The sequence below is a fragment of the Orbicella franksi genome, unplaced genomic scaffold (assembly GCF_964199315.1).
Source record: "Orbicella franksi unplaced genomic scaffold, jaOrbFran1.1 SCAFFOLD_226, whole genome shotgun sequence".
Classification (NCBI taxonomy): Eukaryota; Metazoa; Cnidaria; class Anthozoa; order Scleractinia; family Merulinidae; genus Orbicella; species Orbicella franksi.
This window is the reverse complement of record NW_027670931.1, coordinates 1-23,668: the sequence shown is the minus strand read 5'-3', so window position 1 is coordinate 23,668 and position 23,668 is coordinate 1. Positions and strand designations below refer to the sequence as shown.

The 23,668-nt window shown below is 40.6% G+C and overlaps 1 long non-coding RNA gene across 1 annotated transcript; it reads right to left on the bottom strand.

Moving 5' to 3' along the window:
- Nucleotides 1-1,402: 1,402 nt before the first annotated feature.
- On the bottom strand, nt 1,403-3,896 carry LOC145476240 (uncharacterized). The gene is made up of 2 exons (XR_014046932.1): nt 3,225-3,896; nt 1,403-1,512 (listed from the first exon to the last, which is right to left on the bottom strand). It is a non-coding gene; the product is annotated as an uncharacterized LOC145476240 (long non-coding RNA).
- Nucleotides 3,897-23,668: the final 19,772 nt, after the last annotated feature.

The window sequence follows — 23,668 nt, the reverse complement described above, 5'->3', positions numbered from 1 at the left end:
TTCTGTAGATTTTTGGCCCGTCAATGGAAGTGAGGCTGATGTCCATTCCTCCCTTTGATGCAAATGGCAAGTATTAATACTGGTAGTGTAGCAGCTCTCATAACTTGCTTTTCTTTGGTATTGTAAGCAGCTTCTATTGTTTTGAAGTCTAAGTCATTGCTTCAATTGTTTGGTCTTTTGTTTTTGGCTAGGGTAGCAACCCAATCATATTATACGCTACGAGAGATGCCACATTACCCATTAAAACTGCCAGACCAGCCCTCTATATAGGGCACACATGAAATTTCCAGTTTTGAACTGGGCTAATGAGACCTCCTCGGCTCACAAATTTTTGTTTCAAGATCGATTGTTTATCCACTCGTGCACTCTTTTCAGTGATTAGGAAGCCTGTGAAAGATATTAAGTAAACAGTGGTTGAGCCCATAAGGTCTTTGCTGTCATTTACTCTTTTTAAAACTTGCTTTTTGTATTCACAGTTTCAAAACTTTCCGACGCACAGAGCAGTGCTGCAATCAAATGACTTAATTCTCAACAAAAAAGGCCAATAAATACTCAGATACTTGCTGATTGATAAACAATTTTACTCTATAAAAATTATTGTCCAGCCAAGAAACATGAGAGAGCTCATGCAGGCCTCAAAACTTAATGGGAGACTTAATGGATTTCTGGCTTTATTAGACATAATATTGGTACTGTCAAACAAATGACATGAAATTAATATCACCAGAGTTGCAATTATTAGGAGAAAGGCAGGAGATAGGAAACTTAATACCTGTGCCCTATAACTATGGTAACAGGAGTTACTGAGCAAGACAATAATCTTCAACTTAATATTACGAGAAATGATAATTTCAATAATTAGCTTTCTAGTTGTTGTTTTCGGAAGGTTAATTCTGAATGAAGAGTGCTTTTTGTGTTCTGCACAGACACTAGCAGTTGAATAATGTTGTTTACACATTAAAGATTATTGACAGGAAATTTAAATTGATTGTTTCAGTTGCCTTTTGTTGTTATTTATCTAAATGGAAAATAGGCTGTTGTGTTTTCCAAAGCCAAACATCTACGCAATAGATAGATAGATTCACGAGTGTCTAATGAAGGCTAACAAATATTAGTGGCTTGGTTCCTTCCTGAAAAAGTGTCTCCTCCTGGCAGACCATAAAAAGTTATTATTATTATTATTATTGTAATATAAGTGAATGAAGAAAGACAGATGAACACATTGGGTGGCTAGACTTCTTTATTGGTTATTTTGAATCTAAGCAAGGATGATGATGATAACAATCTGTCTTTATTCATGTACTTATATACTTTAATGATAATGTAACTAATAGTCAATATGTATTAGAGATAAGGGGAAAGAAATCAACAAAAGACAAACCAATGTGAAGAACAGGAAAACTAATCAAAAAACTTTTTTTATTCTCCGGATTTGGGTCTAGGCACACATTCATTCATTGGTGCATTTGAGTCCCAGTAGAAGGCATGGGTCCTCTCTGCCAAAGACAGCTACTGCAAGTGGAAGGAAATGAAATGGAATTAAATTTCATTCAATGAAGCCTCATACTCCCCGAGCTGGGGGTACTCTGGATTTCAATTGACAGGGACGATCAAATGATGAACCACCCAAAATCCTAGGGCCTCAAACAAAACCCCCAAAATCCCATGAACCAAAATTTTGACCCCCCAAAAATCCCTTGCCAAATTTTCAAGCCATAGAAATTTCCAGAAAGCATCAAATGATATCCAAGAACACGTTCTGTTACAACAGAACATTAGGAACAACCCTACAAAATGTTCCTATCTCAAAAATTCCTGAAATGGAAAATTTCAAACCACCAAGAATTTGGACGTAATTGACCAGCAAAAAGAAATAATGATCATAACAATTACAATTTCCTCAAATGTGATTGGTGCATAAACTGCTGTATTTTGCTCTAATTAATCTGCAAAGCTGTAATCGGACAGTGTAATCGGACAGTTGGCTGTAATCGGACACCTGTAATCGGAGAGTTACATGAGCCAATCATGTTAAGTCCTCTCCACTAAATCCACCAACCACAACATTGATTGCAATTACTATGGTAACCAATTCAAGAGACTGACTTTGTAAAATTGTGGAGGTTTAGTCTCTGGTGACTGTTTTGAAAGAAACTTAACAGCCACTTTGCAAGCTATTCTCCATATTTTTAATTATGATATTTAAAATGACTATTAAATGCTCTTTTTTCAAATGAATTTTTGCTTTTGTGGGAAATTGTAATTGTTATGATTAATTGGTAACGGGACATCGTGTTGTCCAATTCAGTCTGTAATCACACTCGTGAATAACAAATCGGACACCCTCTTCGCGGTCGTCCGATTTTGTTAATCACTTGTGTGATTACAGACCAAATTGGACTCCACCCAGTCCTATTACCATTATTAATAATAATAATAATAATAATTATAATAATAATAATAGTAATAATAACAATAATAATAATAACAAAAGACATAAAAATAGCCCTTTAAAAACTCTTTCTACAAGCTAAAATAACATTTTTTATAAAGATACGTCTGGTGTATAGGTTTAAATAGACTTGAATTATGGCATGAACGTATATCACTGGGTAGCTTGTTCCCAAAGTTCTGGAGCTGATACAGGAAATGCTCTGGATCCATAGATCCTGATAGAATATCATTAGTTTGGTAACTGACATTTTGATATTTAATTGATATTTTGGTGATAGTAAAATGATAATGTCGAGAAATTATTTGAATCACAATGTGCCTCTCACATATCAAAATATCATTACCACGTGGGACTATTACATCAAATTATTCGCTATGAAATCGTCCCGAAAATAACAAAACAGACACTGAATATAATAATATCAAAATCGGTTGGTTTCGCTGCTGTTTGCTTGTGGTCAGCTTTTATTTGTTGTCAGTAAGGGACAGCATTGTATTGTAGCATGATTTATCACTTTATCACAGGCAAAAGAAGACATTCTGGATTATTCATTCTAATAATAATGTCATGACTTTACACTAGATCGATGGGCAAAGAGGAGATTTTTACTTGATTGAATATTACGATGATATCATGATGACATTTGCTTCCATACGGTCTATCGAAAAATTCGCGCTGGCTATCTCTCCGCCGAAACAAGAAGCATGCACAAGCTCCAGCACTTTTCATGTAATTAAGCAAACTAAAAACACAACACGACATTACTTACCATCCTCACGAGAAACAAGTTTGTTTAGAATTTCAAATTTACCACTTCGCTCTCAAAATGGCTCACAATACAAAGAGAACACTCCGTCACGCCTGGAACCTAGTTTCCACTCCTTCCTCTGACATGACAATAATCCCAGGAAATCAATATGGAATCAAACGCCAGAAATGACCAGGAATTGTTCTTTGCTGTACGGGTTCTGGAGTCGCTGGAGTCAAGTGCTTGCAGACGGCTAACTGCATGCGTGGGGGTGAGAGAATCCTAACATTTATTTCATATCTGATTCTAAAATCTATCAGTTTTGCTAAGACTTGCAACAAATCTTTGGACTCGCAATATTTTCAATGTTTTGAATATTTGAATAGTTCTCTCTATTTCAGCCAGTATCATTTGATATTTCATATTTAAGTGTATATTATTTAATCACGTCAGAGATTAAAGAGTGACACTTCATATCGGCACTTAATGGCTTGCCAGTTAACCCGTATCAAGCTGCTTTACCAACTAAATTATGTAGTATCTGTGTAGGTAACATACTTACCGAGTGTTGTGTTCATCTCATGGGAATAAGTTGACTACTGGTTACGGGCAGCTGGGGTGTATTCCAGCACGCACGAACCGGACAACTTACATACATGTCTTCTCCAGTCTGACTCTAGGTTTTGGCAGGGGGGGGGGGAGGGGGGAAGGGAGGGGTTGAGTGAGTGCTGTTTTCATTTCCTTAGTATGTTTCGGTTGGTTCTTTCTTTGTTTTTTGGTTTTTTTTTTTCGCAGAAAACCACGTGACACTTAGATTGGCTAGTTGAAGTAGCATTCGATCCTTGACGAGATAAACCAGCGTCCGGTGAAATGACCAGGAATTGTTCTTTGCTGTACGGGTTCTGGAGTCGCTGGAGTCAAGTGCTTGCAGACGGCTAACTGCATGCGTGGGGGTGAGAGAATCCTAACATTTATTTTCATATCTGATTCTAAAATCTATCAGTTTTGCTAAGACTTGCAACAAATCTTTGGACTCGCAATATTTTCAATGTTTTGAATATTTGAATAGTTCTCTCTATTTCAGCCAGTATCATTTGATATTTCATATTTAAGTGTATATTATTTAATCACGTCAGAGATTAAAGAGTGACACTTCATATCGGCACTTAATGGCTTGCCAGTTAACCCGTATCAAGCTGCTTTACCAACTAAATTATGTAGTATCTGTGTAGGTAACATACTTACCGAGTGTTGTGTTCATCTCATGGGAATAAGTTGACTACTGGTTACGGGCAGCTGGGGTGTATTCCAGGCACGCACGAACCGGACAACTTACATACATGTCTTCTCCAGTCTGACTCTAGGTTTTGGCAGGGGGGGGGGAGGGGGGAAGGGAGGGGTTGAGTGAGTGCTGTTTTCATTTCCTTAGTATGTTTCGGTTGGTTCTTTCTTTGTTTTTTTGGTTTTTTTTTTCGCAGAAAACCACGTGACACTTAGATTGGCTAGTTGAAGTAGCATTCGATCCTTGACGAGATAAACCAGCGTCCGGTGAAATGACCAGGAATTGTTCTTTGCTGTACGGGTTCTGGAGTCGCTGGAGTCAAGTGCTTGCAGACGGCTAACTGCATGCGTGGGGTGGAGAGAATCCTAACATTTATTTCATATCTGATTCTAAAATCTATCAGTTTTGCTAAGACTTGCAACAAATCTTTGGACTCGCAATATTTTCAATGTTTTGAATATTTGAATAGTTCTCTCTATTTCAGCCAGTATCATTTGATATTTCATATTTAAGTGTATATTATTTAATCACGTCAGAGATTAAAGAGTGACACTTCATATCGGCACTTAATGGCTTGCCAGTTAACCCGTATCAAGCTGCTTTACCAACTAAATTATGTAGTATCTGTGTAGGTAACATACTTACCGAGTGTTGTGTTCATCTCATGGGAATAAGTTGACTACTGGTTACGGCAGCTGGGGTGTATTCCAGCACGCACGAACCGGACAACTTACATACATGTCTTCTCCAGTCTGACTCTAGGTTTTGGCAGGGGGGGGGGGGAGGGGGAAGGGAGGGGTTGAGTGAGTGCTGTTTTCATTTCCTTAGTATGTTTCGGTTGGTTCTTTCTTTGTTTTTTTGGTTTTTTTTTCGCAGAAACCACGTGACACTTAGATTGGCTAGTTGAAGTAGCATTCGATCCTTGACGAGATAAACCAGCGTCCGGTGAAATGACCAGGATTGTTCTTTGCTGTACGGGTTCTGGAGTCGCTGGAGTCAAGTGCTTGCAGACGGCTAACTGCATGCGTGGGGGTGAGAGAATCCTAACATTTATTTCATATCTGATTCTAAAATCTATCAGTTTTGCTAAGACTTGCAACAAATCTTTGGACTCGCAATATTTTCAATGTTTTGAATATTTGAATAGTTCTCTCTATTTCAGCCAGTATCATTTGATATTTCATATTTAAGTGTATATTATTTAATCACGTCAGAGATTAAAGAGTGCACTTCATATCGGCACTTAATGGCTTGCCAGTTAACCCGTATCAAGCTGCTTTACCACTAAATATTATGTAGTATCTGTGTAGGTAACATACTTACCGAGTGTTGTGTTCATCTCATGGGAATAAGTTGACTAACTGGTTCGGGCAGCTGGGGTGTATTCCAGCACGCACGAACCGGACAACTTACATACATGTCTTCTCCAGTCTGACTCTAGGTTTTGCAGGGGGGGGGGAGGGGGGGGGAAGGGAGGGGTTGAGTGAGTGCTGTTTCATTTCCTTAGTATGTTTCGGTTGGTTCTTTCTTTGGTTTTTTTTTTTTTTTTTTTGTTTTTTTTTTCGCAGAAAACCACGTGACACTTAGATTGGCTAGTTGAAGTAGCATTCGATCCTTGACGAGATAAACCAGCGTCCGGTGAAATGACCAGGAATTGTTCTTTGCTGTACGGGTTTCTGGAGTCGCTGGAGTCAAGTGCTTGCAGACGGCTAACTGCATGCGTGGGGGTGAGAGAATCCTAACATTTATTTCATATCTGATTCTATAATCTATCAGTTTTGCTAAGACTTGCAACAAATCTTTGGACTCGCAATATTTTCAATGTTTTGAATATTTGAATAGTTCTCTCTATTTCAGCCAGTATCATTTGATATTTCATATTTAAGTGTATATTATTTAATCACGTCAGAGATTAAAGAGTGACACTTCATATCGGCACTTAATGCTTGCCAGTTAACCCGTATCAAGCTGCTTTACCAACTAAATTATGTAGTATCTGTGTAGGTAACATATACTACGAGTGTTGTGTTCATCTCATGGGAATAAGTTGACTACTGGTTACGGGCAGCTGGGGTGTATTCCAGCACGCACGAACCGGACAACTTACATACATGTCTTCTCCAGTCTGACTCTAGGTTTTGGCAGGGGGGGGGGGAGGGGGGGGGAAGGGAGGGGTTGAGTGAGTGCTGTTTTCATTTCCTTAGTATGTTTCGGTTGGTTCTTTCTTTGTTTTTTTGGTTTTTTTTTCGCAGAAAACCACGTGACACTTAGATTGGCTAGTTGAAGTAGCATTCGATCCTTGACGAGATAAACCACGCGTCCGGTGAAATGACCAGGAATTGTTCTTTGCTGTACGGGTTCTGGAGTCGCTGGAGTCAAGTGCTTGCAGACGGCTAACTGCATGCGTGGGGGTGAGAGAATCCTAACATTTTATTTCATATCTGATTCTAAAATCTATCAGTTTTGCTAAGACTTGCAACAAATCTTTGACTCGCAATATTTTCAATGTTTTGAAATATTTGAATAGTTCTCTCTATTTCAGCCAGTATCATTTGATATTTCATATTTAAGTGTATTATTATTTAATCACGTCAGAGATTAAAGAGTGACACTTCATATCGGCACTTAATGGCTTGCCAGTTAACCCGTATCAGCTGCTTTACCTACTAAATTATGTAGTATCTGTGTAGGTAACATACTTACCGAGTGTTGTGTTCATCTCATGGGAATAAGTTGACTACTGGTTACGGGCAGCTGGGGTGTATTCCAGCACGCACGAACCGGACAACTTACATACATGTCTTCTCCAGTCTGACTCTAGGTTTTGGCAGGGGGGGGGGGGAGGGGGGAAGGGAGGGGTTGAGTGAGTGCTGTTTTCATTTCCTTAGTATGTTTCGGTTGGTTCTTTCTTTGTTTTTTTGGTTTTTTTTTCGCAGAAAACCACGTGACACTTAGATTGGCTAGTTGAAGTAGCATTCGATCCTTGACGAGATAAACCAAGCGTCCGGTGAAATGACCAGGAATTGTTCTTTGCTGTACGGGTTCTGGAGTCGCTGGAGTCAAGTGCTTGCAGACGGCTAACTGCATGCGTGGGGGTGAGAGAATCCTAACTTTATTTCATATCTGATTCTAAAATCTATCAGTTTTGCTAAGACTTGCAACAAATCTTTGGACTCGCAATATTTTCAATGTTTTGAATATTTGAATAGTTCTCTCTATTTCAGCCAGTATCATTTGATATTTCATATTTAAGTGTATATTATTTAATCACGTCAGAGATTAAAGAGTGACACTTCATATCGGCACTTAATGGCTTGCCAGTTAACCCGTATCAAGCTGCTTTACCAACTAAATTATGTAGTATCTGTGTAGGTAACATACTTACCGAGTGTTGTGTTCATCTCATGGGAATAAGTTGACTACTGGTTACGGGCAGCTGGGGTGTATTCCAGCACGCACGAACCGGACAACTTACATACATGTCTTCTCCAGTCTGACTCTAGGTTTTGGCAGGGGGGGGGGGAGGGGGGAAGGGAGGGGTTGAGTGAGTGCTGTTTTCATTTCCTTAGTATGTTTCGGTTGGTTCTTTCTTTGTTTTTTTGGTTTTTTTTTTCGCAGAAAACCACGTGACACTTAGATTGGCTAGTTGAAGTAGCATTCGATCCTTGACGAGATAAACCAGCGTCCGGTGAAATGACCAGGAATTGTTCTTTGCTGTACGGGTTCTGGAGTCGCTGGAGTCAAGTGCTTGCAGACGGCTAACTGCATGCGTGGGGGTGAGAGAATCCTAACATTTATTTCATATCTGATTCTAAAATCTATCAGTTTTGCTAAGACTTGCAACAAATCTTTGGACTCGCAATATTTTCAATGTTTTGAATATTTGAATAGTTCTCTCTATTTCAGCCAGTATCATTTGATATTTCATATTTAAGTGTATATTATTTAATCACGTCAGAGATTAAAGAGTGACACTTCATATCGGCACTTAATGGCTTGCCAGTTAACCCGTATCAAGCTGCTTTACCAACTAAATTATGTAGTATCTGTGTAGGTAACATACTTACCGAGTGTTGTGTTCATCTCATGGGAATAAGTTGACTACTGGTTACGGGCAGCTGGGGTGTATTCCAGCACGCACGAACCGGACAACTTACATACATGTCTTCTCCAGTCTGACTCTAGGTTTTGGCAGGGGGGGGGGGAGGGGGGAAGGGAGGGGTTGAGTGAGTGCTGTTTTCATTTCCTTAGTATGTTTCGGTTGGTTCTTTCTTTGTTTTTTTGGTTTTTTTTTTCGCAGAAAACCACGTGACACTTAGATTGGCTAGTTGAAGTAGCATTCGATCCTTGACGAGATAAACCAGCGTCCGGTGAAATGACCAGGAATTGTTCTTTGCTGTACGGGTTCTGGAGTCGCTGGAGTCAAGTGCTTGCAGACGGCTAACTGCATGCGTGGGGGGTGAGAGAATCCTAACATTTATTTCATATCTGATTCTAAAATCTATCAGTTTTGCTAAGACTTGCAACAAATCTTTGGACTCGCAATATTTTCAATGTTTTGAATATTTGAATAGTTCTCTCTATTTCAGCCAGTATCATTTGATATTTCATATTTAAGTGTATATTATTTAATCACGTCAGAGATTAAAGAGTGACACTTCATATCGGCACTTAATGGCTTGCCAGTTAACCCGTATCAAGCTGCTTTACCAACTAAATTATGTAGTATCTGTGTAGGTAACATACTTACCGAGTGTTGTGTTCATCTCATGGGAATAAGTTGACTACTGGTTACGGGCAGCTGGGGTGTATTCCAGCACGCACGAACCGGACAACTTACATACATGTCTTCTCCAGTCTGACTCTAGGTTTTGGCAGGGGGGGGGGAGGGGGGAAGGGAGGGGTTGAGTGAGTGCTGTTTTCATTTCCTTAGTATGTTTCGGTTGGTTCTTTCTTTGTTTTTTTGGTTTTTTTTTTCGCAGAAAACCACGTGACACTTAGATTGGCTAGTTGAAGTAGCATTCGATCCTTGACGAGATAAACCAGCGTCCGGTGAAATGACCAGGAATTGTTCTTTGCTGTACGGGTTCTGGAGTCGCTGGAGTCAAGTGCTTGCAGACGGCTAACTGCATGCGTGGGGGTGAGAGAATCCTAACATTTATTTCATATCTGATTCTAAAATCTATCAGTTTTGCTAAGACTTGCAACAAATCTTTGGACTCGCAATATTTTCAATGTTTTGAATATTTGAATAGTTCTCTCTATTTCAGCCAGTATCATTTGATATTTCATATTTAAGTGTATATTATTTAATCACGTCAGAGATTAAAGAGTGACACTTCATATCGGCACTTAATGGCTTGCCAGTTAACCCGTATCAAGCTGCTTTACCAACTAAATTATGTAGTATCTGTGTAGGTAACATACTTACCGAGTGTTGTGTTCATCTCATGGGAATAAGTTGACTACTGGTTACGGGCAGCTGGGGTGTATTCCAGCACGCACGAACCGGACAACTTACATACATGTCTTCTCCAGTCTGACTCTAGGTTTTGGCAGGGGGGGGGGGGAGGGGGGAAGGGAGGGGTTGAGTGAGTGCTGTTTTCATTTCCTTAGTATGTTTCGGTTGGTTCTTTCTTTGTTTTTTTGGTTTTTTTTTTCGCAGAAAACCACGTGACACTTAGATTGGCTAGTTGAAGTAGCATTCGATCCTTGACGAGATAAACCAGCGTCCGGTGAAATGACCAGGAATTGTTCTTTGCTGTACGGGTTCTGGAGTCGCTGGAGTCAAGTGCTTGCAGACGGCTAACTGCATGCGTGGGGGTGAGAGAATCCTAACATTTATTTCATATCTGATTCTAAAATCTATCAGTTTTGCTAAGACTTGCAACAAATCTTTGGACTCGCAATATTTTCAATGTTTTGAATATTTGAATAGTTCTCTCTATTTCAGCCAGTATCATTTGATATTTCATATTTAAGTGTATATTATTTAATCACGTCAGAGATTAAAGAGTGACACTTCATATCGGCACTTAATGGCTTGCCAGTTAACCCGTATCAAGCTGCTTTACCAACTAAATTATGTAGTATCTGTGTAGGTAACATACTTACCGAGTGTTGTGTTCATCTCATGGGAATAAGTTGACTACTGGTTACGGGCAGCTGGGGTGTATTCCAGCACGCACGAACCGGACAACTTACATACATGTCTTCTCCAGTCTGACTCTAGGTTTTGGCAGGGGGGGGGGGAGGGGGGAAGGGAGGGGTTGAGTGAGTGCTGTTTTCATTTCCTTAGTATGTTTCGGTTGGTTCTTTCTTTGTTTTTTTGGTTTTTTTTTTCGCAGAAAACCACGTGACACTTAGATTGGCTAGTTGAAGTAGCATTCGATCCTTGACGAGATAAACCAGCGTCCGGTGAAATGACCAGGAATTGTTCTTTGCTGTACGGGTTCTGGAGTCGCTGGAGTCAAGTGCTTGCAGACGGCTAACTGCATGCGTGGGGGTGAGAGAATCCTAACATTTATTTCATATCTGATTCTAAAATCTATCAGTTTTGCTAAGACTTGCAACAAATCTTTGGACTCGCAATATTTTCAATGTTTTGAATATTTGAATAGTTCTCTCTATTTCAGCCAGTATCATTTGATATTTCATATTTAAGTGTATATTATTTAATCACGTCAGAGATTAAAGAGTGACACTTCATATCGGCACTTAATGGCTTGCCAGTTAACCCGTATCAAGCTGCTTTACCAACTAAATTATGTAGTATCTGTGTAGGTAACATACTTACCGAGTGTTGTGTTCATCTCATGGGAATAAGTTGACTACTGGTTACGGGCAGCTGGGGTGTATTCCAGCACGCACGAACCGGACAACTTACATACATGTCTTCTCCAGTCTGACTCTAGGTTTTGGCAGGGGGGGGGGGAGGGGGGAAGGGAGGGGTTGAGTGAGTGCTGTTTTCATTTCCTTAGTATGTTTCGGTTGGTTCTTTCTTTGTTTTTTTGGTTTTTTTTTTCGCAGAAAACCACGTGACACTTAGATTGGCTAGTTGAAGTAGCATTCGATCCTTGACGAGATAAACCAGCGTCCGGTGAAATGACCAGGAATTGTTCTTTGCTGTACGGGTTCTGGAGTCGCTGGAGTCAAGTGCTTGCAGACGGCTAACTGCATGCGTGGGGGTGAGAGAATCCTAACATTTATTTCATATCTGATTCTAAAATCTATCAGTTTTGCTAAGACTTGCAACAAATCTTTGGACTCGCAATATTTTCAATGTTTTGAATATTTGAATAGTTCTCTCTATTTCAGCCAGTATCATTTGATATTTCATATTTAAGTGTATATTATTTAATCACGTCAGAGATTAAAGAGTGACACTTCATATCGGCACTTAATGGCTTGCCAGTTAACCCGTATCAAGCTGCTTTACCAACTAAATTATGTAGTATCTGTGTAGGTAACATACTTACCGAGTGTTGTGTTCATCTCATGGGAATAAGTTGACTACTGGTTACGGGCAGCTGGGGTGTATTCCAGCACGCACGAACCGGACAACTTACATACATGTCTTCTCCAGTCTGACTCTAGGTTTTGGCAGGGGGGGGGGGAGGGGGGAAGGGAGGGGTTGAGTGAGTGCTGTTTTCATTTCCTTAGTATGTTTCGGTTGGTTCTTTCTTTGTTTTTTTGGTTTTTTTTTTCGCAGAAAACCACGTGACACTTAGATTGGCTAGTTGAAGTAGCATTCGATCCTTGACGAGATAAACCAGCGTCCGGTGAAATGACCAGGAATTGTTCTTTGCTGTACGGGTTCTGGAGTCGCTGGAGTCAAGTGCTTGCAGACGGCTAACTGCATGCGTGGGGGTGAGAGAATCCTAACATTTATTTCATATCTGATTCTAAAATCTATCAGTTTTGCTAAGACTTGCAACAAATCTTTGGACTCGCAATATTTTCAATGTTTTGAATATTTGAATAGTTCTCTCTATTTCAGCCAGTATCATTTGATATTTCATATTTAAGTGTATATTATTTAATCACGTCAGAGATTAAAGAGTGACACTTCATATCGGCACTTAATGGCTTGCCAGTTAACCCGTATCAAGCTGCTTTACCAACTAAATTATGTAGTATCTGTGTAGGTAACATACTTACCGAGTGTTGTGTTCATCTCATGGGAATAAGTTGACTACTGGTTACGGGCAGCTGGGGTGTATTCCAGCACGCACGAACCGGACAACTTACATACATGTCTTCTCCAGTCTGACTCTAGGTTTTGGCAGGGGGGGGGGGAGGGGGGAAGGGAGGGGTTGAGTGAGTGCTGTTTTCATTTCCTTAGTATGTTTCGGTTGGTTCTTTCTTTGTTTTTTTGGTTTTTTTTTTCGCAGAAAACCACGTGACACTTAGATTGGCTAGTTGAAGTAGCATTCGATCCTTGACGAGATAAACCAGCGTCCGGTGAAATGACCAGGAATTGTTCTTTGCTGTACGGGTTCTGGAGTCGCTGGAGTCAAGTGCTTGCAGACGGCTAACTGCATGCGTGGGGGTGAGAGAATCCTAACATTTATTTCATATCTGATTCTAAAATCTATCAGTTTTGCTAAGACTTGCAACAAATCTTTGGACTCGCAATATTTTCAATGTTTTGAATATTTGAATAGTTCTCTCTATTTCAGCCAGTATCATTTGATATTTCATATTTAAGTGTATATTATTTAATCACGTCAGAGATTAAAGAGTGACACTTCATATCGGCACTTAATGGCTTGCCAGTTAACCCGTATCAAGCTGCTTTACCAACTAAATTATGTAGTATCTGTGTAGGTAACATACTTACCGAGTGTTGTGTTCATCTCATGGGAATAAGTTGACTACTGGTTACGGGCAGCTGGGGTGTATTCCAGCACGCACGAACCGGACAACTTACATACATGTCTTCTCCAGTCTGACTCTAGGTTTTGGCAGGGGGGGGGGGGAGGGGGGAAGGGAGGGGTTGAGTGAGTGCTGTTTTCATTTCCTTAGTATGTTTCGGTTGGTTCTTTCTTTGTTTTTTTGGTTTTTTTTTTCGCAGAAAACCACGTGACACTTAGATTGGCTAGTTGAAGTAGCATTCGATCCTTGACGAGATAAACCAGCGTCCGGTGAAATGACCAGGAATTGTTCTTTGCTGTACGGGTTCTGGAGTCGCTGGAGTCAAGTGCTTGCAGACGGCTAACTGCATGCGTGGGGGTGAGAGAATCCTAACATTTATTTCATATCTGATTCTAAAATCTATCAGTTTTGCTAAGACTTGCAACAAATCTTTGGACTCGCAATATTTTCAATGTTTTGAATATTTGAATAGTTCTCTCTATTTCAGCCAGTATCATTTGATATTTCATATTTAAGTGTATATTATTTAATCACGTCAGAGATTAAAGAGTGACACTTCATATCGGCACTTAATGGCTTGCCAGTTAACCCGTATCAAGCTGCTTTACCAACTAAATTATGTAGTATCTGTGTAGGTAACATACTTACCGAGTGTTGTGTTCATCTCATGGGAATAAGTTGACTACTGGTTACGGGCAGCTGGGGTGTATTCCAGCACGCACGAACCGGACAACTTACATACATGTCTTCTCCAGTCTGACTCTAGGTTTTGGCAGGGGGGGGGGGGAGGGGGGAAGGGAGGGGTTGAGTGAGTGCTGTTTTCATTTCCTTAGTATGTTTCGGTTGGTTCTTTCTTTGTTTTTTTGGTTTTTTTTTTTCGCAGAAAACCACGTGACACTTAGATTGGCTAGTTGAAGTAGCATTCGATCCTTGACGAGATAAACCAGCGTCCGGTGAAATGACCAGGAATTGTTCTTTGCTGTACGGGTTCTGGAGTCGCTGGAGTAAGTGCTTGGAGACGGCTAACTGCATGCGTGGGGGTGAGAGAATCCTAACATTTATTTCATATCTGATTCTAAAATCTATCAGTTTTGCTAAGACTTGCAACAAATCTTTGGACTCGCAATATTTTCAATGTTTTGAATATTTGAATAGTTCTCTCTATTTCAGCCAGTATCATTTGATATTTCATATTTAAGTGTATATTATTTAATCACGTCAGAGATTAAAGAGTGACACTTCACATATCGGCACTTAATGGCTTGCCAGTTAACCCGTATCAAGCTGCTTTACCAACTAAATTATGTAGTATCTGTGTAGGTAACATACTTACCGAGTGTTGTGTTCATCTCATGGGAATAAGTTGACTACTGGTTACGGGCAGCTGGGGTGTATTCCAGCACGCACGAACCGGACAACTTACATACATGTCTTCTCCAGTCTGACTCTAGGTTTTGGCAGGGGGGGGGGGAGGGAAGGGAAGGGAGGGGTTGAGTGAGTGCTGTTTTCATTTCCTTAGTATGTTTCGGTTGGTTCTTTCTTTGTTTTTTTGGTTTTTTTTTTCGCAGAAAACCACGTGACACTTAGATTGGCTAGTTGAAGTAGCATTCGATCCTTGACGAGATAAACCAGCGTCCGGTGAAATGACCAGGAATTGTTCTTTGCTGTACGGGTTCTGGAGTCGCTGGAGTCAAGTGCTTGCAGACGGCTAACTGCATGCGTGGGGGTGAGAGAATCCTAACATTTATTTCATATCTGATTCTAAAATCTATCAGTTTTGCTAAGACTTGCAACAAATCTTTGGACTCGCAATATTTTCAATGTTTTGAATATTTGAATAGTTCTCTCTATTTCAGCCAGTATCATTTGATATTTCATATTTAAGTGTATATTATTTAATCACGTCAGAGATTAAAGAGTGACACTTCATATCGGCACTTAATGGCTTGCCAGTTAACCCGTATCAAGCTGCTTTACCAACTAAATTATGTAGTATCTGTGTAGGTAACATACTTACCGAGTGTTGTGTTCATCTCATGGGAATAAGTTGACTACTGGTTACGGGCAGCTGGGGTGTATTCCAGCACGCACGAACCGGACAACTTACATACATGTCTTCTCCAGTCTGACTCTAGGTTTTGGCAGGGGGGGGGGGAGGGGGGAAGGGAGGGGTTGAGTGAGTGCTGTTTTCATTTCCTTAGTATGTTTCGGTTGGTTCTTTCTTTGTTTTTTTGGTTTTTTTTTTCGCAGAAAACCACGTGACACTTAGATTGGCTAGTTGAAGTAGCATTCGATCCTTGACGAGATAAACCAGCGTCCGGTGAAATGACCAGGAATTGTTCTTTGCTGTACGGGTTCTGGAGTCGCTGGAGTCAAGTGCTTGCAGACGGCTAACTGCATGCGTGGGGGTGAGAGAATCCTAACATTTATTTCATATCTGATTCTAAAATCTATCAGTTTTGCTAAGACTTGCAACAAATCTTTGGACTCGCAATATTTTCAATGTTTTGAATATTTGAATAGTTCTCTCTATTTCAGCCAGTATCATTTGATATTTCATATTTAAGTGTATATTATTTAATCACGTCAGAGATTAAAGAGTGACACTTCATATCGGCACTTAATGGCTTGCCAGTTAACCCGTATCAAGCTGCTTTACCAACTAAATTATGTAGTATCTGTGTAGGTAACATACTTACCGAGTGTTGTGTTCATCTCATGGGAATAAGTTGACTACTGGTTACGGGCAGCTGGGGTGTATTCCAGCACGCACGAACCGGACAACTTACATACATGTCTTCTCCAGTCTGACTCTAGGTTTTGGCAGGGGGGGGGGGAGGGGGGAAGGGAGGGGTTGAGTGAGTGCTGTTTTCATTTCCTTAGTATGTTTCGGTTGGTTCTTTCTTTGTTTTTTTGGTTTTTTTTTTCGCAGAAAACCACGTGACACTTAGATTGGCTAGTTGAAGTAGCATTCGATCCTTGACGAGATAAACCAGCGTCCGGTGAAATGACCAGGAATTGTTCTTTGCTGTACGGGTTCTGGAGTCGCTGGAGTCAAGTGCTTGCAGACGGCTAACTGCATGCGTGGGGGTGAGAGAATCCTAACATTTATTTCATATCTGATTCTAAAATCTATCAGTTTTGCTAAGACTTGCAACAAATCTTTGGACTCGCAATATTTTCAATGTTTTGAATATTTGAATAGTTCTCTCTATTTCAGCCAGTATCATTTGATATTTCATATTTAAGTGTATATTATTTAATCACGTCAGAGATTAAAGAGTGACACTTCATATCGGCACTTAATGGCTTGCCAGTTAACCCGTATCAAGCTGCTTTACCAACTAAATTATGTAGTATCTGTGTAGGTAACATACTTACCGAGTGTTGTGTTCATCTCATGGGAATAAGTTGACTACTGGTTACGGGCAGCTGGGGTGTATTCCAGCACGCACGAACCGGACAACTTACATACATGTCTTCTCCAGTCTGACTCTAGGTTTTGGCAGGGGGGGGGGGGAGGGGGGAAGGGAGGGGTTGAGTGAGTGCTGTTTTCATTTCCTTAGTATGTTTCGGTTGGTTCTTTCTTTGTTTTTTTGGTTTTTTTTTTCGCAGAAAACCACGTGACACTTAGATTGGCTAGTTGAAGTAGCATTCGATCCTTGACGAGATAAACCAGCGTCCGGTGAAATGACCAGGAATTGTTCTTTGCTGTACGGGTTCTGGAGTCGCTGGAGTCAAGTGCTTGCAGACGGCTAACTGCATGCGTGGGGGTGAGAGAATCCTAACATTTATTTCATATCTGATTCTAAAATCTATCAGTTTTGCTAAGACTTGCAACAAATCTTTGGACTCGCAATATTTTCAATGTTTTGAATATTTGAATAGTTCTCTCTATTTCAGCCAGTATCATTTGATATTTCATATTTAAGTGTATATTATTTAATCACGTCAGAGATTAAAGAGTGACACTTCATATCGGCACTTAATGGCTTGCCAGTTAACCCGTATCAAGCTGCTTTACCAACTAAATTATGTAGTATCTGTGTAGGTAACATACTTACCGAGTGTTGTGTTCATCTCATGGGAATAAGTTGACTACTGGTTACGGGCAGCTGGGGTGTATTCCAGCACGCACGAACCGGACAACTTACATACATGTCTTCTCCAGTCTGACTCTAGGTTTTGGCAGGGGGGGGGGGAGGGGGGAAGGGAGGGGTTGAGTGAGTGCTGTTTTCATTTCCTTAGTATGTTTCGGTTGGTTCTTTCTTTGTTTTTTTGGTTTTTTTTTTCGCAGAAAACCACGTGACACTTAGATTGGCTAGTTGAAGTAGCATTCGATCCTTGACGAGATAAACCAGCGTCCGGTGAAATGACCAGGAATTGTTCTTTGCTGTACGGGTTCTGGAGTCGCTGGAGTCAAGTGCTTGCAGACGGCTAACTGCATGCGTGGGGGTGAGAGAATCCTAACATTTATTTCATATCTGATTCTAAAATCTATCAGTTTTGCTAAGACTTGCAACAAATCTTTGGACTCGCAATATTTTCAATGTTTTGAATATTTGAATAGTTCTCTCTATTTCAGCCAGTATCATTTGATATTTCATATTTAAGTGTATATTATTTAATCACGTCAGAGATTAAAGAGTGACACTTCATATCGGCACTTAATGGCTTGCCAGTTAACCCGTATCAAGCTGCTTTACCAACTAAATTATGTAGTATCTGTGTAGGTAACATACTTACCGAGTGTTGTGTTCATCTCATGGGAATAAGTTGACTACTGGTTACGGGCAGCTGGGGTGTATTCCAGCACGCACGAACCGGACAACTTACATACATGTCTTCTCCAGTCTGACTCTAGGTTTTGGCAGGGGGGGGGGGAGGGGGGAAGGGAGGGGTTGAGTGAGTGCTGTTTTCATTTCCTTAGTATGTTTCGGTTGGTTCTTTCTTTGTTTTTTTGGTTTTTTTTTTCGCAGAAAACCACGTGACACTTAGATTGGCTAGTTGAAGTAGCATTCGATCCTTGACGAGATAAACCAGCGTCCGGTGAAATGACCAGGAATTGTTCTTTGCTGTACGGGTTCTGGAGTCGCTGGAGTCAAGTGCTTGCAGACGGCTAACTGCATGCGTGGGGGTGAGAGAATCCTAACATTTATTTCATATCTGATTCTAAAATCTATCAGTTTTGCTAAGACTTGCAACAAATCTTTGGACTCGCAATATTTTCAATGTTTTGAATATTTGAATAGTTCTCTCTATTTCAGCCAGTATCATTTGATATTTCATATTTAAGTGTATATTATTTAATCACGTCAGAGATTAAAGAGTGACACTTCATATCGGCACTTAATGGCTTGCCAGTTAACCCGTATCAAGCTGCTTTACCAACTAAATTATGTAGTATCTGTGTAGGTAACATACTTACCGAGTGTTGTGTTCATCTCATGGGAATAAGTTGACTACTGGTTACGGGCAGCTGGGGTGTATTCCAGCACGCACGAACCGGACAACTTACATACATGTCTTCTCCAGTCTGACTCTAGGTTTTGGCAGGGGGGGGGGGAGGGGGGAAGGGAGGGGTTGAGTGAGTGCTGTTTTCATTTCCTTAGTATGTTTCGGTTGGTTCTTTCTTTGTTTTTTTGGTTTTTTTTTTCGCAGAAAACCACGTGACACTTAGATTGGCTAGTTGAAGTAGCATTCGATCCTTGACGAGATAAACCAGCGTCCGGTGAAATGACCAGGAATTGTTCTTTGCTGTACGGGTTCTGGAGTCGCTGGAGTCAAGTGCTTGCAGACGGCTAACTGCATGCGTGGGGGTGAGAGAATCCTAACATTTATTTCATATCTGATTCTAAAATCTATCAGTTTTGCTAAGACTTGCAACAAATCTTTGGACTCGCAATATTTTCAATGTTTTGAATATTTGAATAGTTCTCTCTATTTCAGCCAGTATCATTTGATATTTCATATTTAAGTGTATATTATTTAATCACGTCAGAGATTAAAGAGTGACACTTCATATCGGCACTTAATGGCTTGCCAGTTAACCCGTATCAAGCTGCTTTACCAACTAAATTATGTAGTATCTGTGTAGGTAACATACTTACCGAGTGTTGTGTTCATCTCATGGGAATAAGTTGACTACTGGTTACGGGCAGCTGGGGTGTATTCCAGCACGCACGAACCGGACAACTTACATACATGTCTTCTCCAGTCTGACTCTAGGTTTTGGCAGGGGGGGGGGGAGGGGGGAAGGGAGGGGTTGAGTGAGTGCTGTTTTCATTTCCTTAGTATGTTTCGGTTGGTTCTTTCTTTGTTTTTTTGGTTTTTTTTTTCGCAGAAAACCACGTGACACTTAGATTGGCTAGTTGAAGTAGCATTCGATCCTTGACGAGATAAACCAGCGTCCGGTGAAATGACCAGGAATTGTTCTTTGCTGTACGGGTTCTGGAGTCGCTGGAGTCAAGTGCTTGCAGACGGCTAACTGCATGCGTGGGGGTGAGAGAATCCTAACATTTATTTCATATCTGATTCTAAAATCTATCAGTTTTGCTAAGACTTGCAACAAATCTTTGGACTCGCAATATTTTCAATGTTTTGAATATTTGAATAGTTCTCTCTATTTCAGCCAGTATCATTTGATATTTCATATTTAAGTGTATATTATTTAATCACGTCAGAGATTAAAGAGTGACACTTCATATCGGCACTTAATGGCTTGCCAGTTAACCCGTATCAAGCTGCTTTACCAACTAAATTATGTAGTATCTGTGTAGGTAACATACTTACCGAGTGTTGTGTTCATCTCATGGGAATAAGTTGACTACTGGTTACGGGCAGCTGGGGTGTATTCCAGCACGCACGAACCGGACAACTTACATACATGTCTTCTCCAGTCTGACTCTAGGTTTTGGCAGGGGGGGGGGGAGGGGGGAAGGGAGGGGTTGAGTGAGTGCTGTTTTCATTTCCTTAGTATGTTTCGGTTGGTTCTTTCTTTGTTTTTTTGGTTTTTTTTTTCGCAGAAAACCACGTGACACTTAGATTGGCTAGTTGAAGTAGCATTCGATCCTTGACGAGATAAACCAGCGTCCGGTGAAATGACCAGGAATTGTTCTTTGCTGTACGGGTTCTGGAGTCGCTGGAGTCAAGTGCTTGCAGACGGCTAACTGCATGCGTGGGGGTGAGAGAATCCTAACATTTATTTCATATCTGATTCTAAAATCTATCAGTTTTGCTAAGACTTGCAACAAATCTTTGGACTCGCAATATTTTCAATGTTTTGAATATTTGAATAGTTCTCTCTATTTCAGCCAGTATCATTTGATATTTCATATTTAAGTGTATATTATTTAATCACGTCAGAGATTAAAGAGTGACACTTCATATCGGCACTTAATGGCTTGCCAGTTAACCCGTATCAAGCTGCTTTACCAACTAAATTATGTAGTATCTGTGTAGGTAACATACTTACCGAGTGTTGTGTTCATCTCATGGGAATAAGTTGACTACTGGTTACGGGCAGCTGGGGTGTATTCCAGCACGCACGAACCGGACAACTTACATACATGTCTTCTCCAGTCTGACTCTAGGTTTTGGCAGGGGGGGGGGGAGGGGGGAAGGGAGGGGTTGAGTGAGTGCTGTTTTCATTTCCTTAGTATGTTTCGGTTGGTTCTTTCTTTGTTTTTTTGGTTTTTTTTTTCGCAGAAAACCACGTGACACTTAGATTGGCTAGTTGAAGTAGCATTCGATCCTTGACGAGATAAACCAGCGTCCGGTGAAATGACCAGGAATTGTTCTTTGCTGTACGGGTTCTGGAGTCGCTGGAGTCAAGTGCTTGCAGACGGCTAACTGCATGCGTGGGGGTGAGAGAATCCTAACATTTATTTCATATCTGATTCTAAAATCTATCAGTTTTGCTAAGACTTGCAACAAATCTTTGGACTCGCAATATTTTCAATGTTTTGAATATTTGAATAGTTCTCTCTATTTCAGCCAGTATCATTTGATATTTCATATTTAAGTGTATATTATTTAATCACGTCAGAGATTAAAGAGTGACACTTCATATCGGCACTTAATGGCTTGCCAGTTAACCCGTATCAAGCTGCTTTACCAACTAAATTATGTAGTATCTGTGTAGGTAACATACTTACCGAGTGTTGTGTTCATCTCATGGGAATAAGTTGACTACTGGTTACGGGCAGCTGGGGTGTATTCCAGCACGCACGAACCGGACAACTTACATACATGTCTTCTCCAGTCTGACTCTAGGTTTTGGCAGGGGGGGGGGGAGGGGGGAAGGGAGGGGTTGAGTGAGTGCTGTTTTCATTTCCTTAGTATGTTTCGGTTGGTTCTTTCTTTGTTTTTTTGGTTTTTTTTTTCGCAGAAAACCACGTGACACTTAGATTGGCTAGTTGAAGTAGCATTCGATCCTTGACGAGATAAACCAGCGTCCGGTGAAATGACCAGGAATTGTTCTTTGCTGTACGGGTTCTGGAGTCGCTGGAGTCAAGTGCTTGCAGACGGCTAACTGCATGCGTGGGGGTGAGAGAATCCTAACATTTATTTCATATCTGATTCTAAAATCTATCAGTTTTGCTAAGACTTGCAACAAATCTTTGGACTCGCAATATTTTCAATGTTTTGAATATTTGAATAGTTCTCTCTATTTCAGCCAGTATCATTTGATATTTCATATTTAAGTGTATATTATTTAATCACGTCAGAGATTAAAGAGTGACACTTCATATCGGCACTTAATGGCTTGCCAGTTAACCCGTATCAAGCTGCTTTACCAACTAAATTATGTAGTATCTGTGTAGGTAACATACTTACCGAGTGTTGTGTTCATCTCATGGGAATAAGTTGACTACTGGTTACGGGCAGCTGGGGTGTATTCCAGCACGCACGAACCGGACAACTTACATACATGTCTTCTCCAGTCTGACTCTAGGTTTTGGCAGGGGGGGGGGGAGGGGGGAAGGGAGGGGTTGAGTGAGTGCTGTTTTCATTTCCTTAGTATGTTTCGGTTGGTTCTTTCTTTGTTTTTTTGGTTTTTTTTTTCGCAGAAAACCACGTGACACTTAGATTGGCTAGTTGAAGTAGCATTCGATCCTTGACGAGATAAACCAGCGTCCGGTGAAATGACCAGGAATTGTTCTTTGCTGTACGGGTTCTGGAGTCGCTGGAGTCAAGTGCTTGCAGACGGCTAACTGCATGCGTGGGGGTGAGAGAATCCTAACATTTATTTCATATCTGATTCTAAAATCTATCAGTTTTGCTAAGACTTGCAACAAATCTTTGGACTCGCAATATTTTCAATGTTTTGAATATTTGAATAGTTCTCTCTATTTCAGCCAGTATCATTTGATATTTCATATTTAAGTGTATATTATTTAATCACGTCAGAGATTAAAGAGTGACACTTCATATCGGCACTTAATGGCTTGCCAGTTAACCCGTATCAAGCTGCTTTACCAACTAAATTATGTAGTATCTGTGTAGGTAACATACTTACCGAGTGTTGTGTTCATCTCATGGGAATAAGTTGACTACTGGTTACGGGCAGCTGGGGTGTATTCCAGCACGCACGAACCGGACAACTTACATACATGTCTTCTCCAGTCTGACTCTAGGTTTTGGCAGGGGGGGGGGGGAGGGGGGAAGGGAGGGGTTGAGTGAGTGCTGTTTTCATTTCCTTAGTATGTTTCGGTTGGTTCTTTCTTTGTTTTTTTGGTTTTTTTTTTCGCAGAAAACCACGTGACACTTAGATTGGCTAGTTGAAGTAGCATTCGATCCTTGACGAGATAAACCAGCGTCCGGTGAAATGACCAGGAATTGTTCTTTGCTGTACGGGTTCTGGAGTCGCTGGAGTCAAGTGCTTGCAGACGGCTAACTGCATGCGTGGGGGTGAGAGAATCCTAACATTTATTTCATATCTGATTCTAAAATCTATCAGTTTTGCTAAGACTTGCAACAAATCTTTGGACTCGCAATATTTTCAATGTTTTGAATATTTGAATAGTTCTCTCTATTTCAGCCAGTATCATTTGATATTTCATATTTAAGTGTATATTATTTAATCACGTCAGAGATTAAAGAGTGACACTTCATATCGGCACTTAATGGCTTGCCAGTTAACCCGTATCAAGCTGCTTTACCAACTAAATTATGTAGTATCTGTGTAGGTAACATACTTACCGAGTGTTGTGTTCATCTCATGGGAATAAGTTGACTACTGGTTACGGGCAGCTGGGGTGTATTCCAGCACGCACGAACCGGACAACTTACATACATGTCTTCT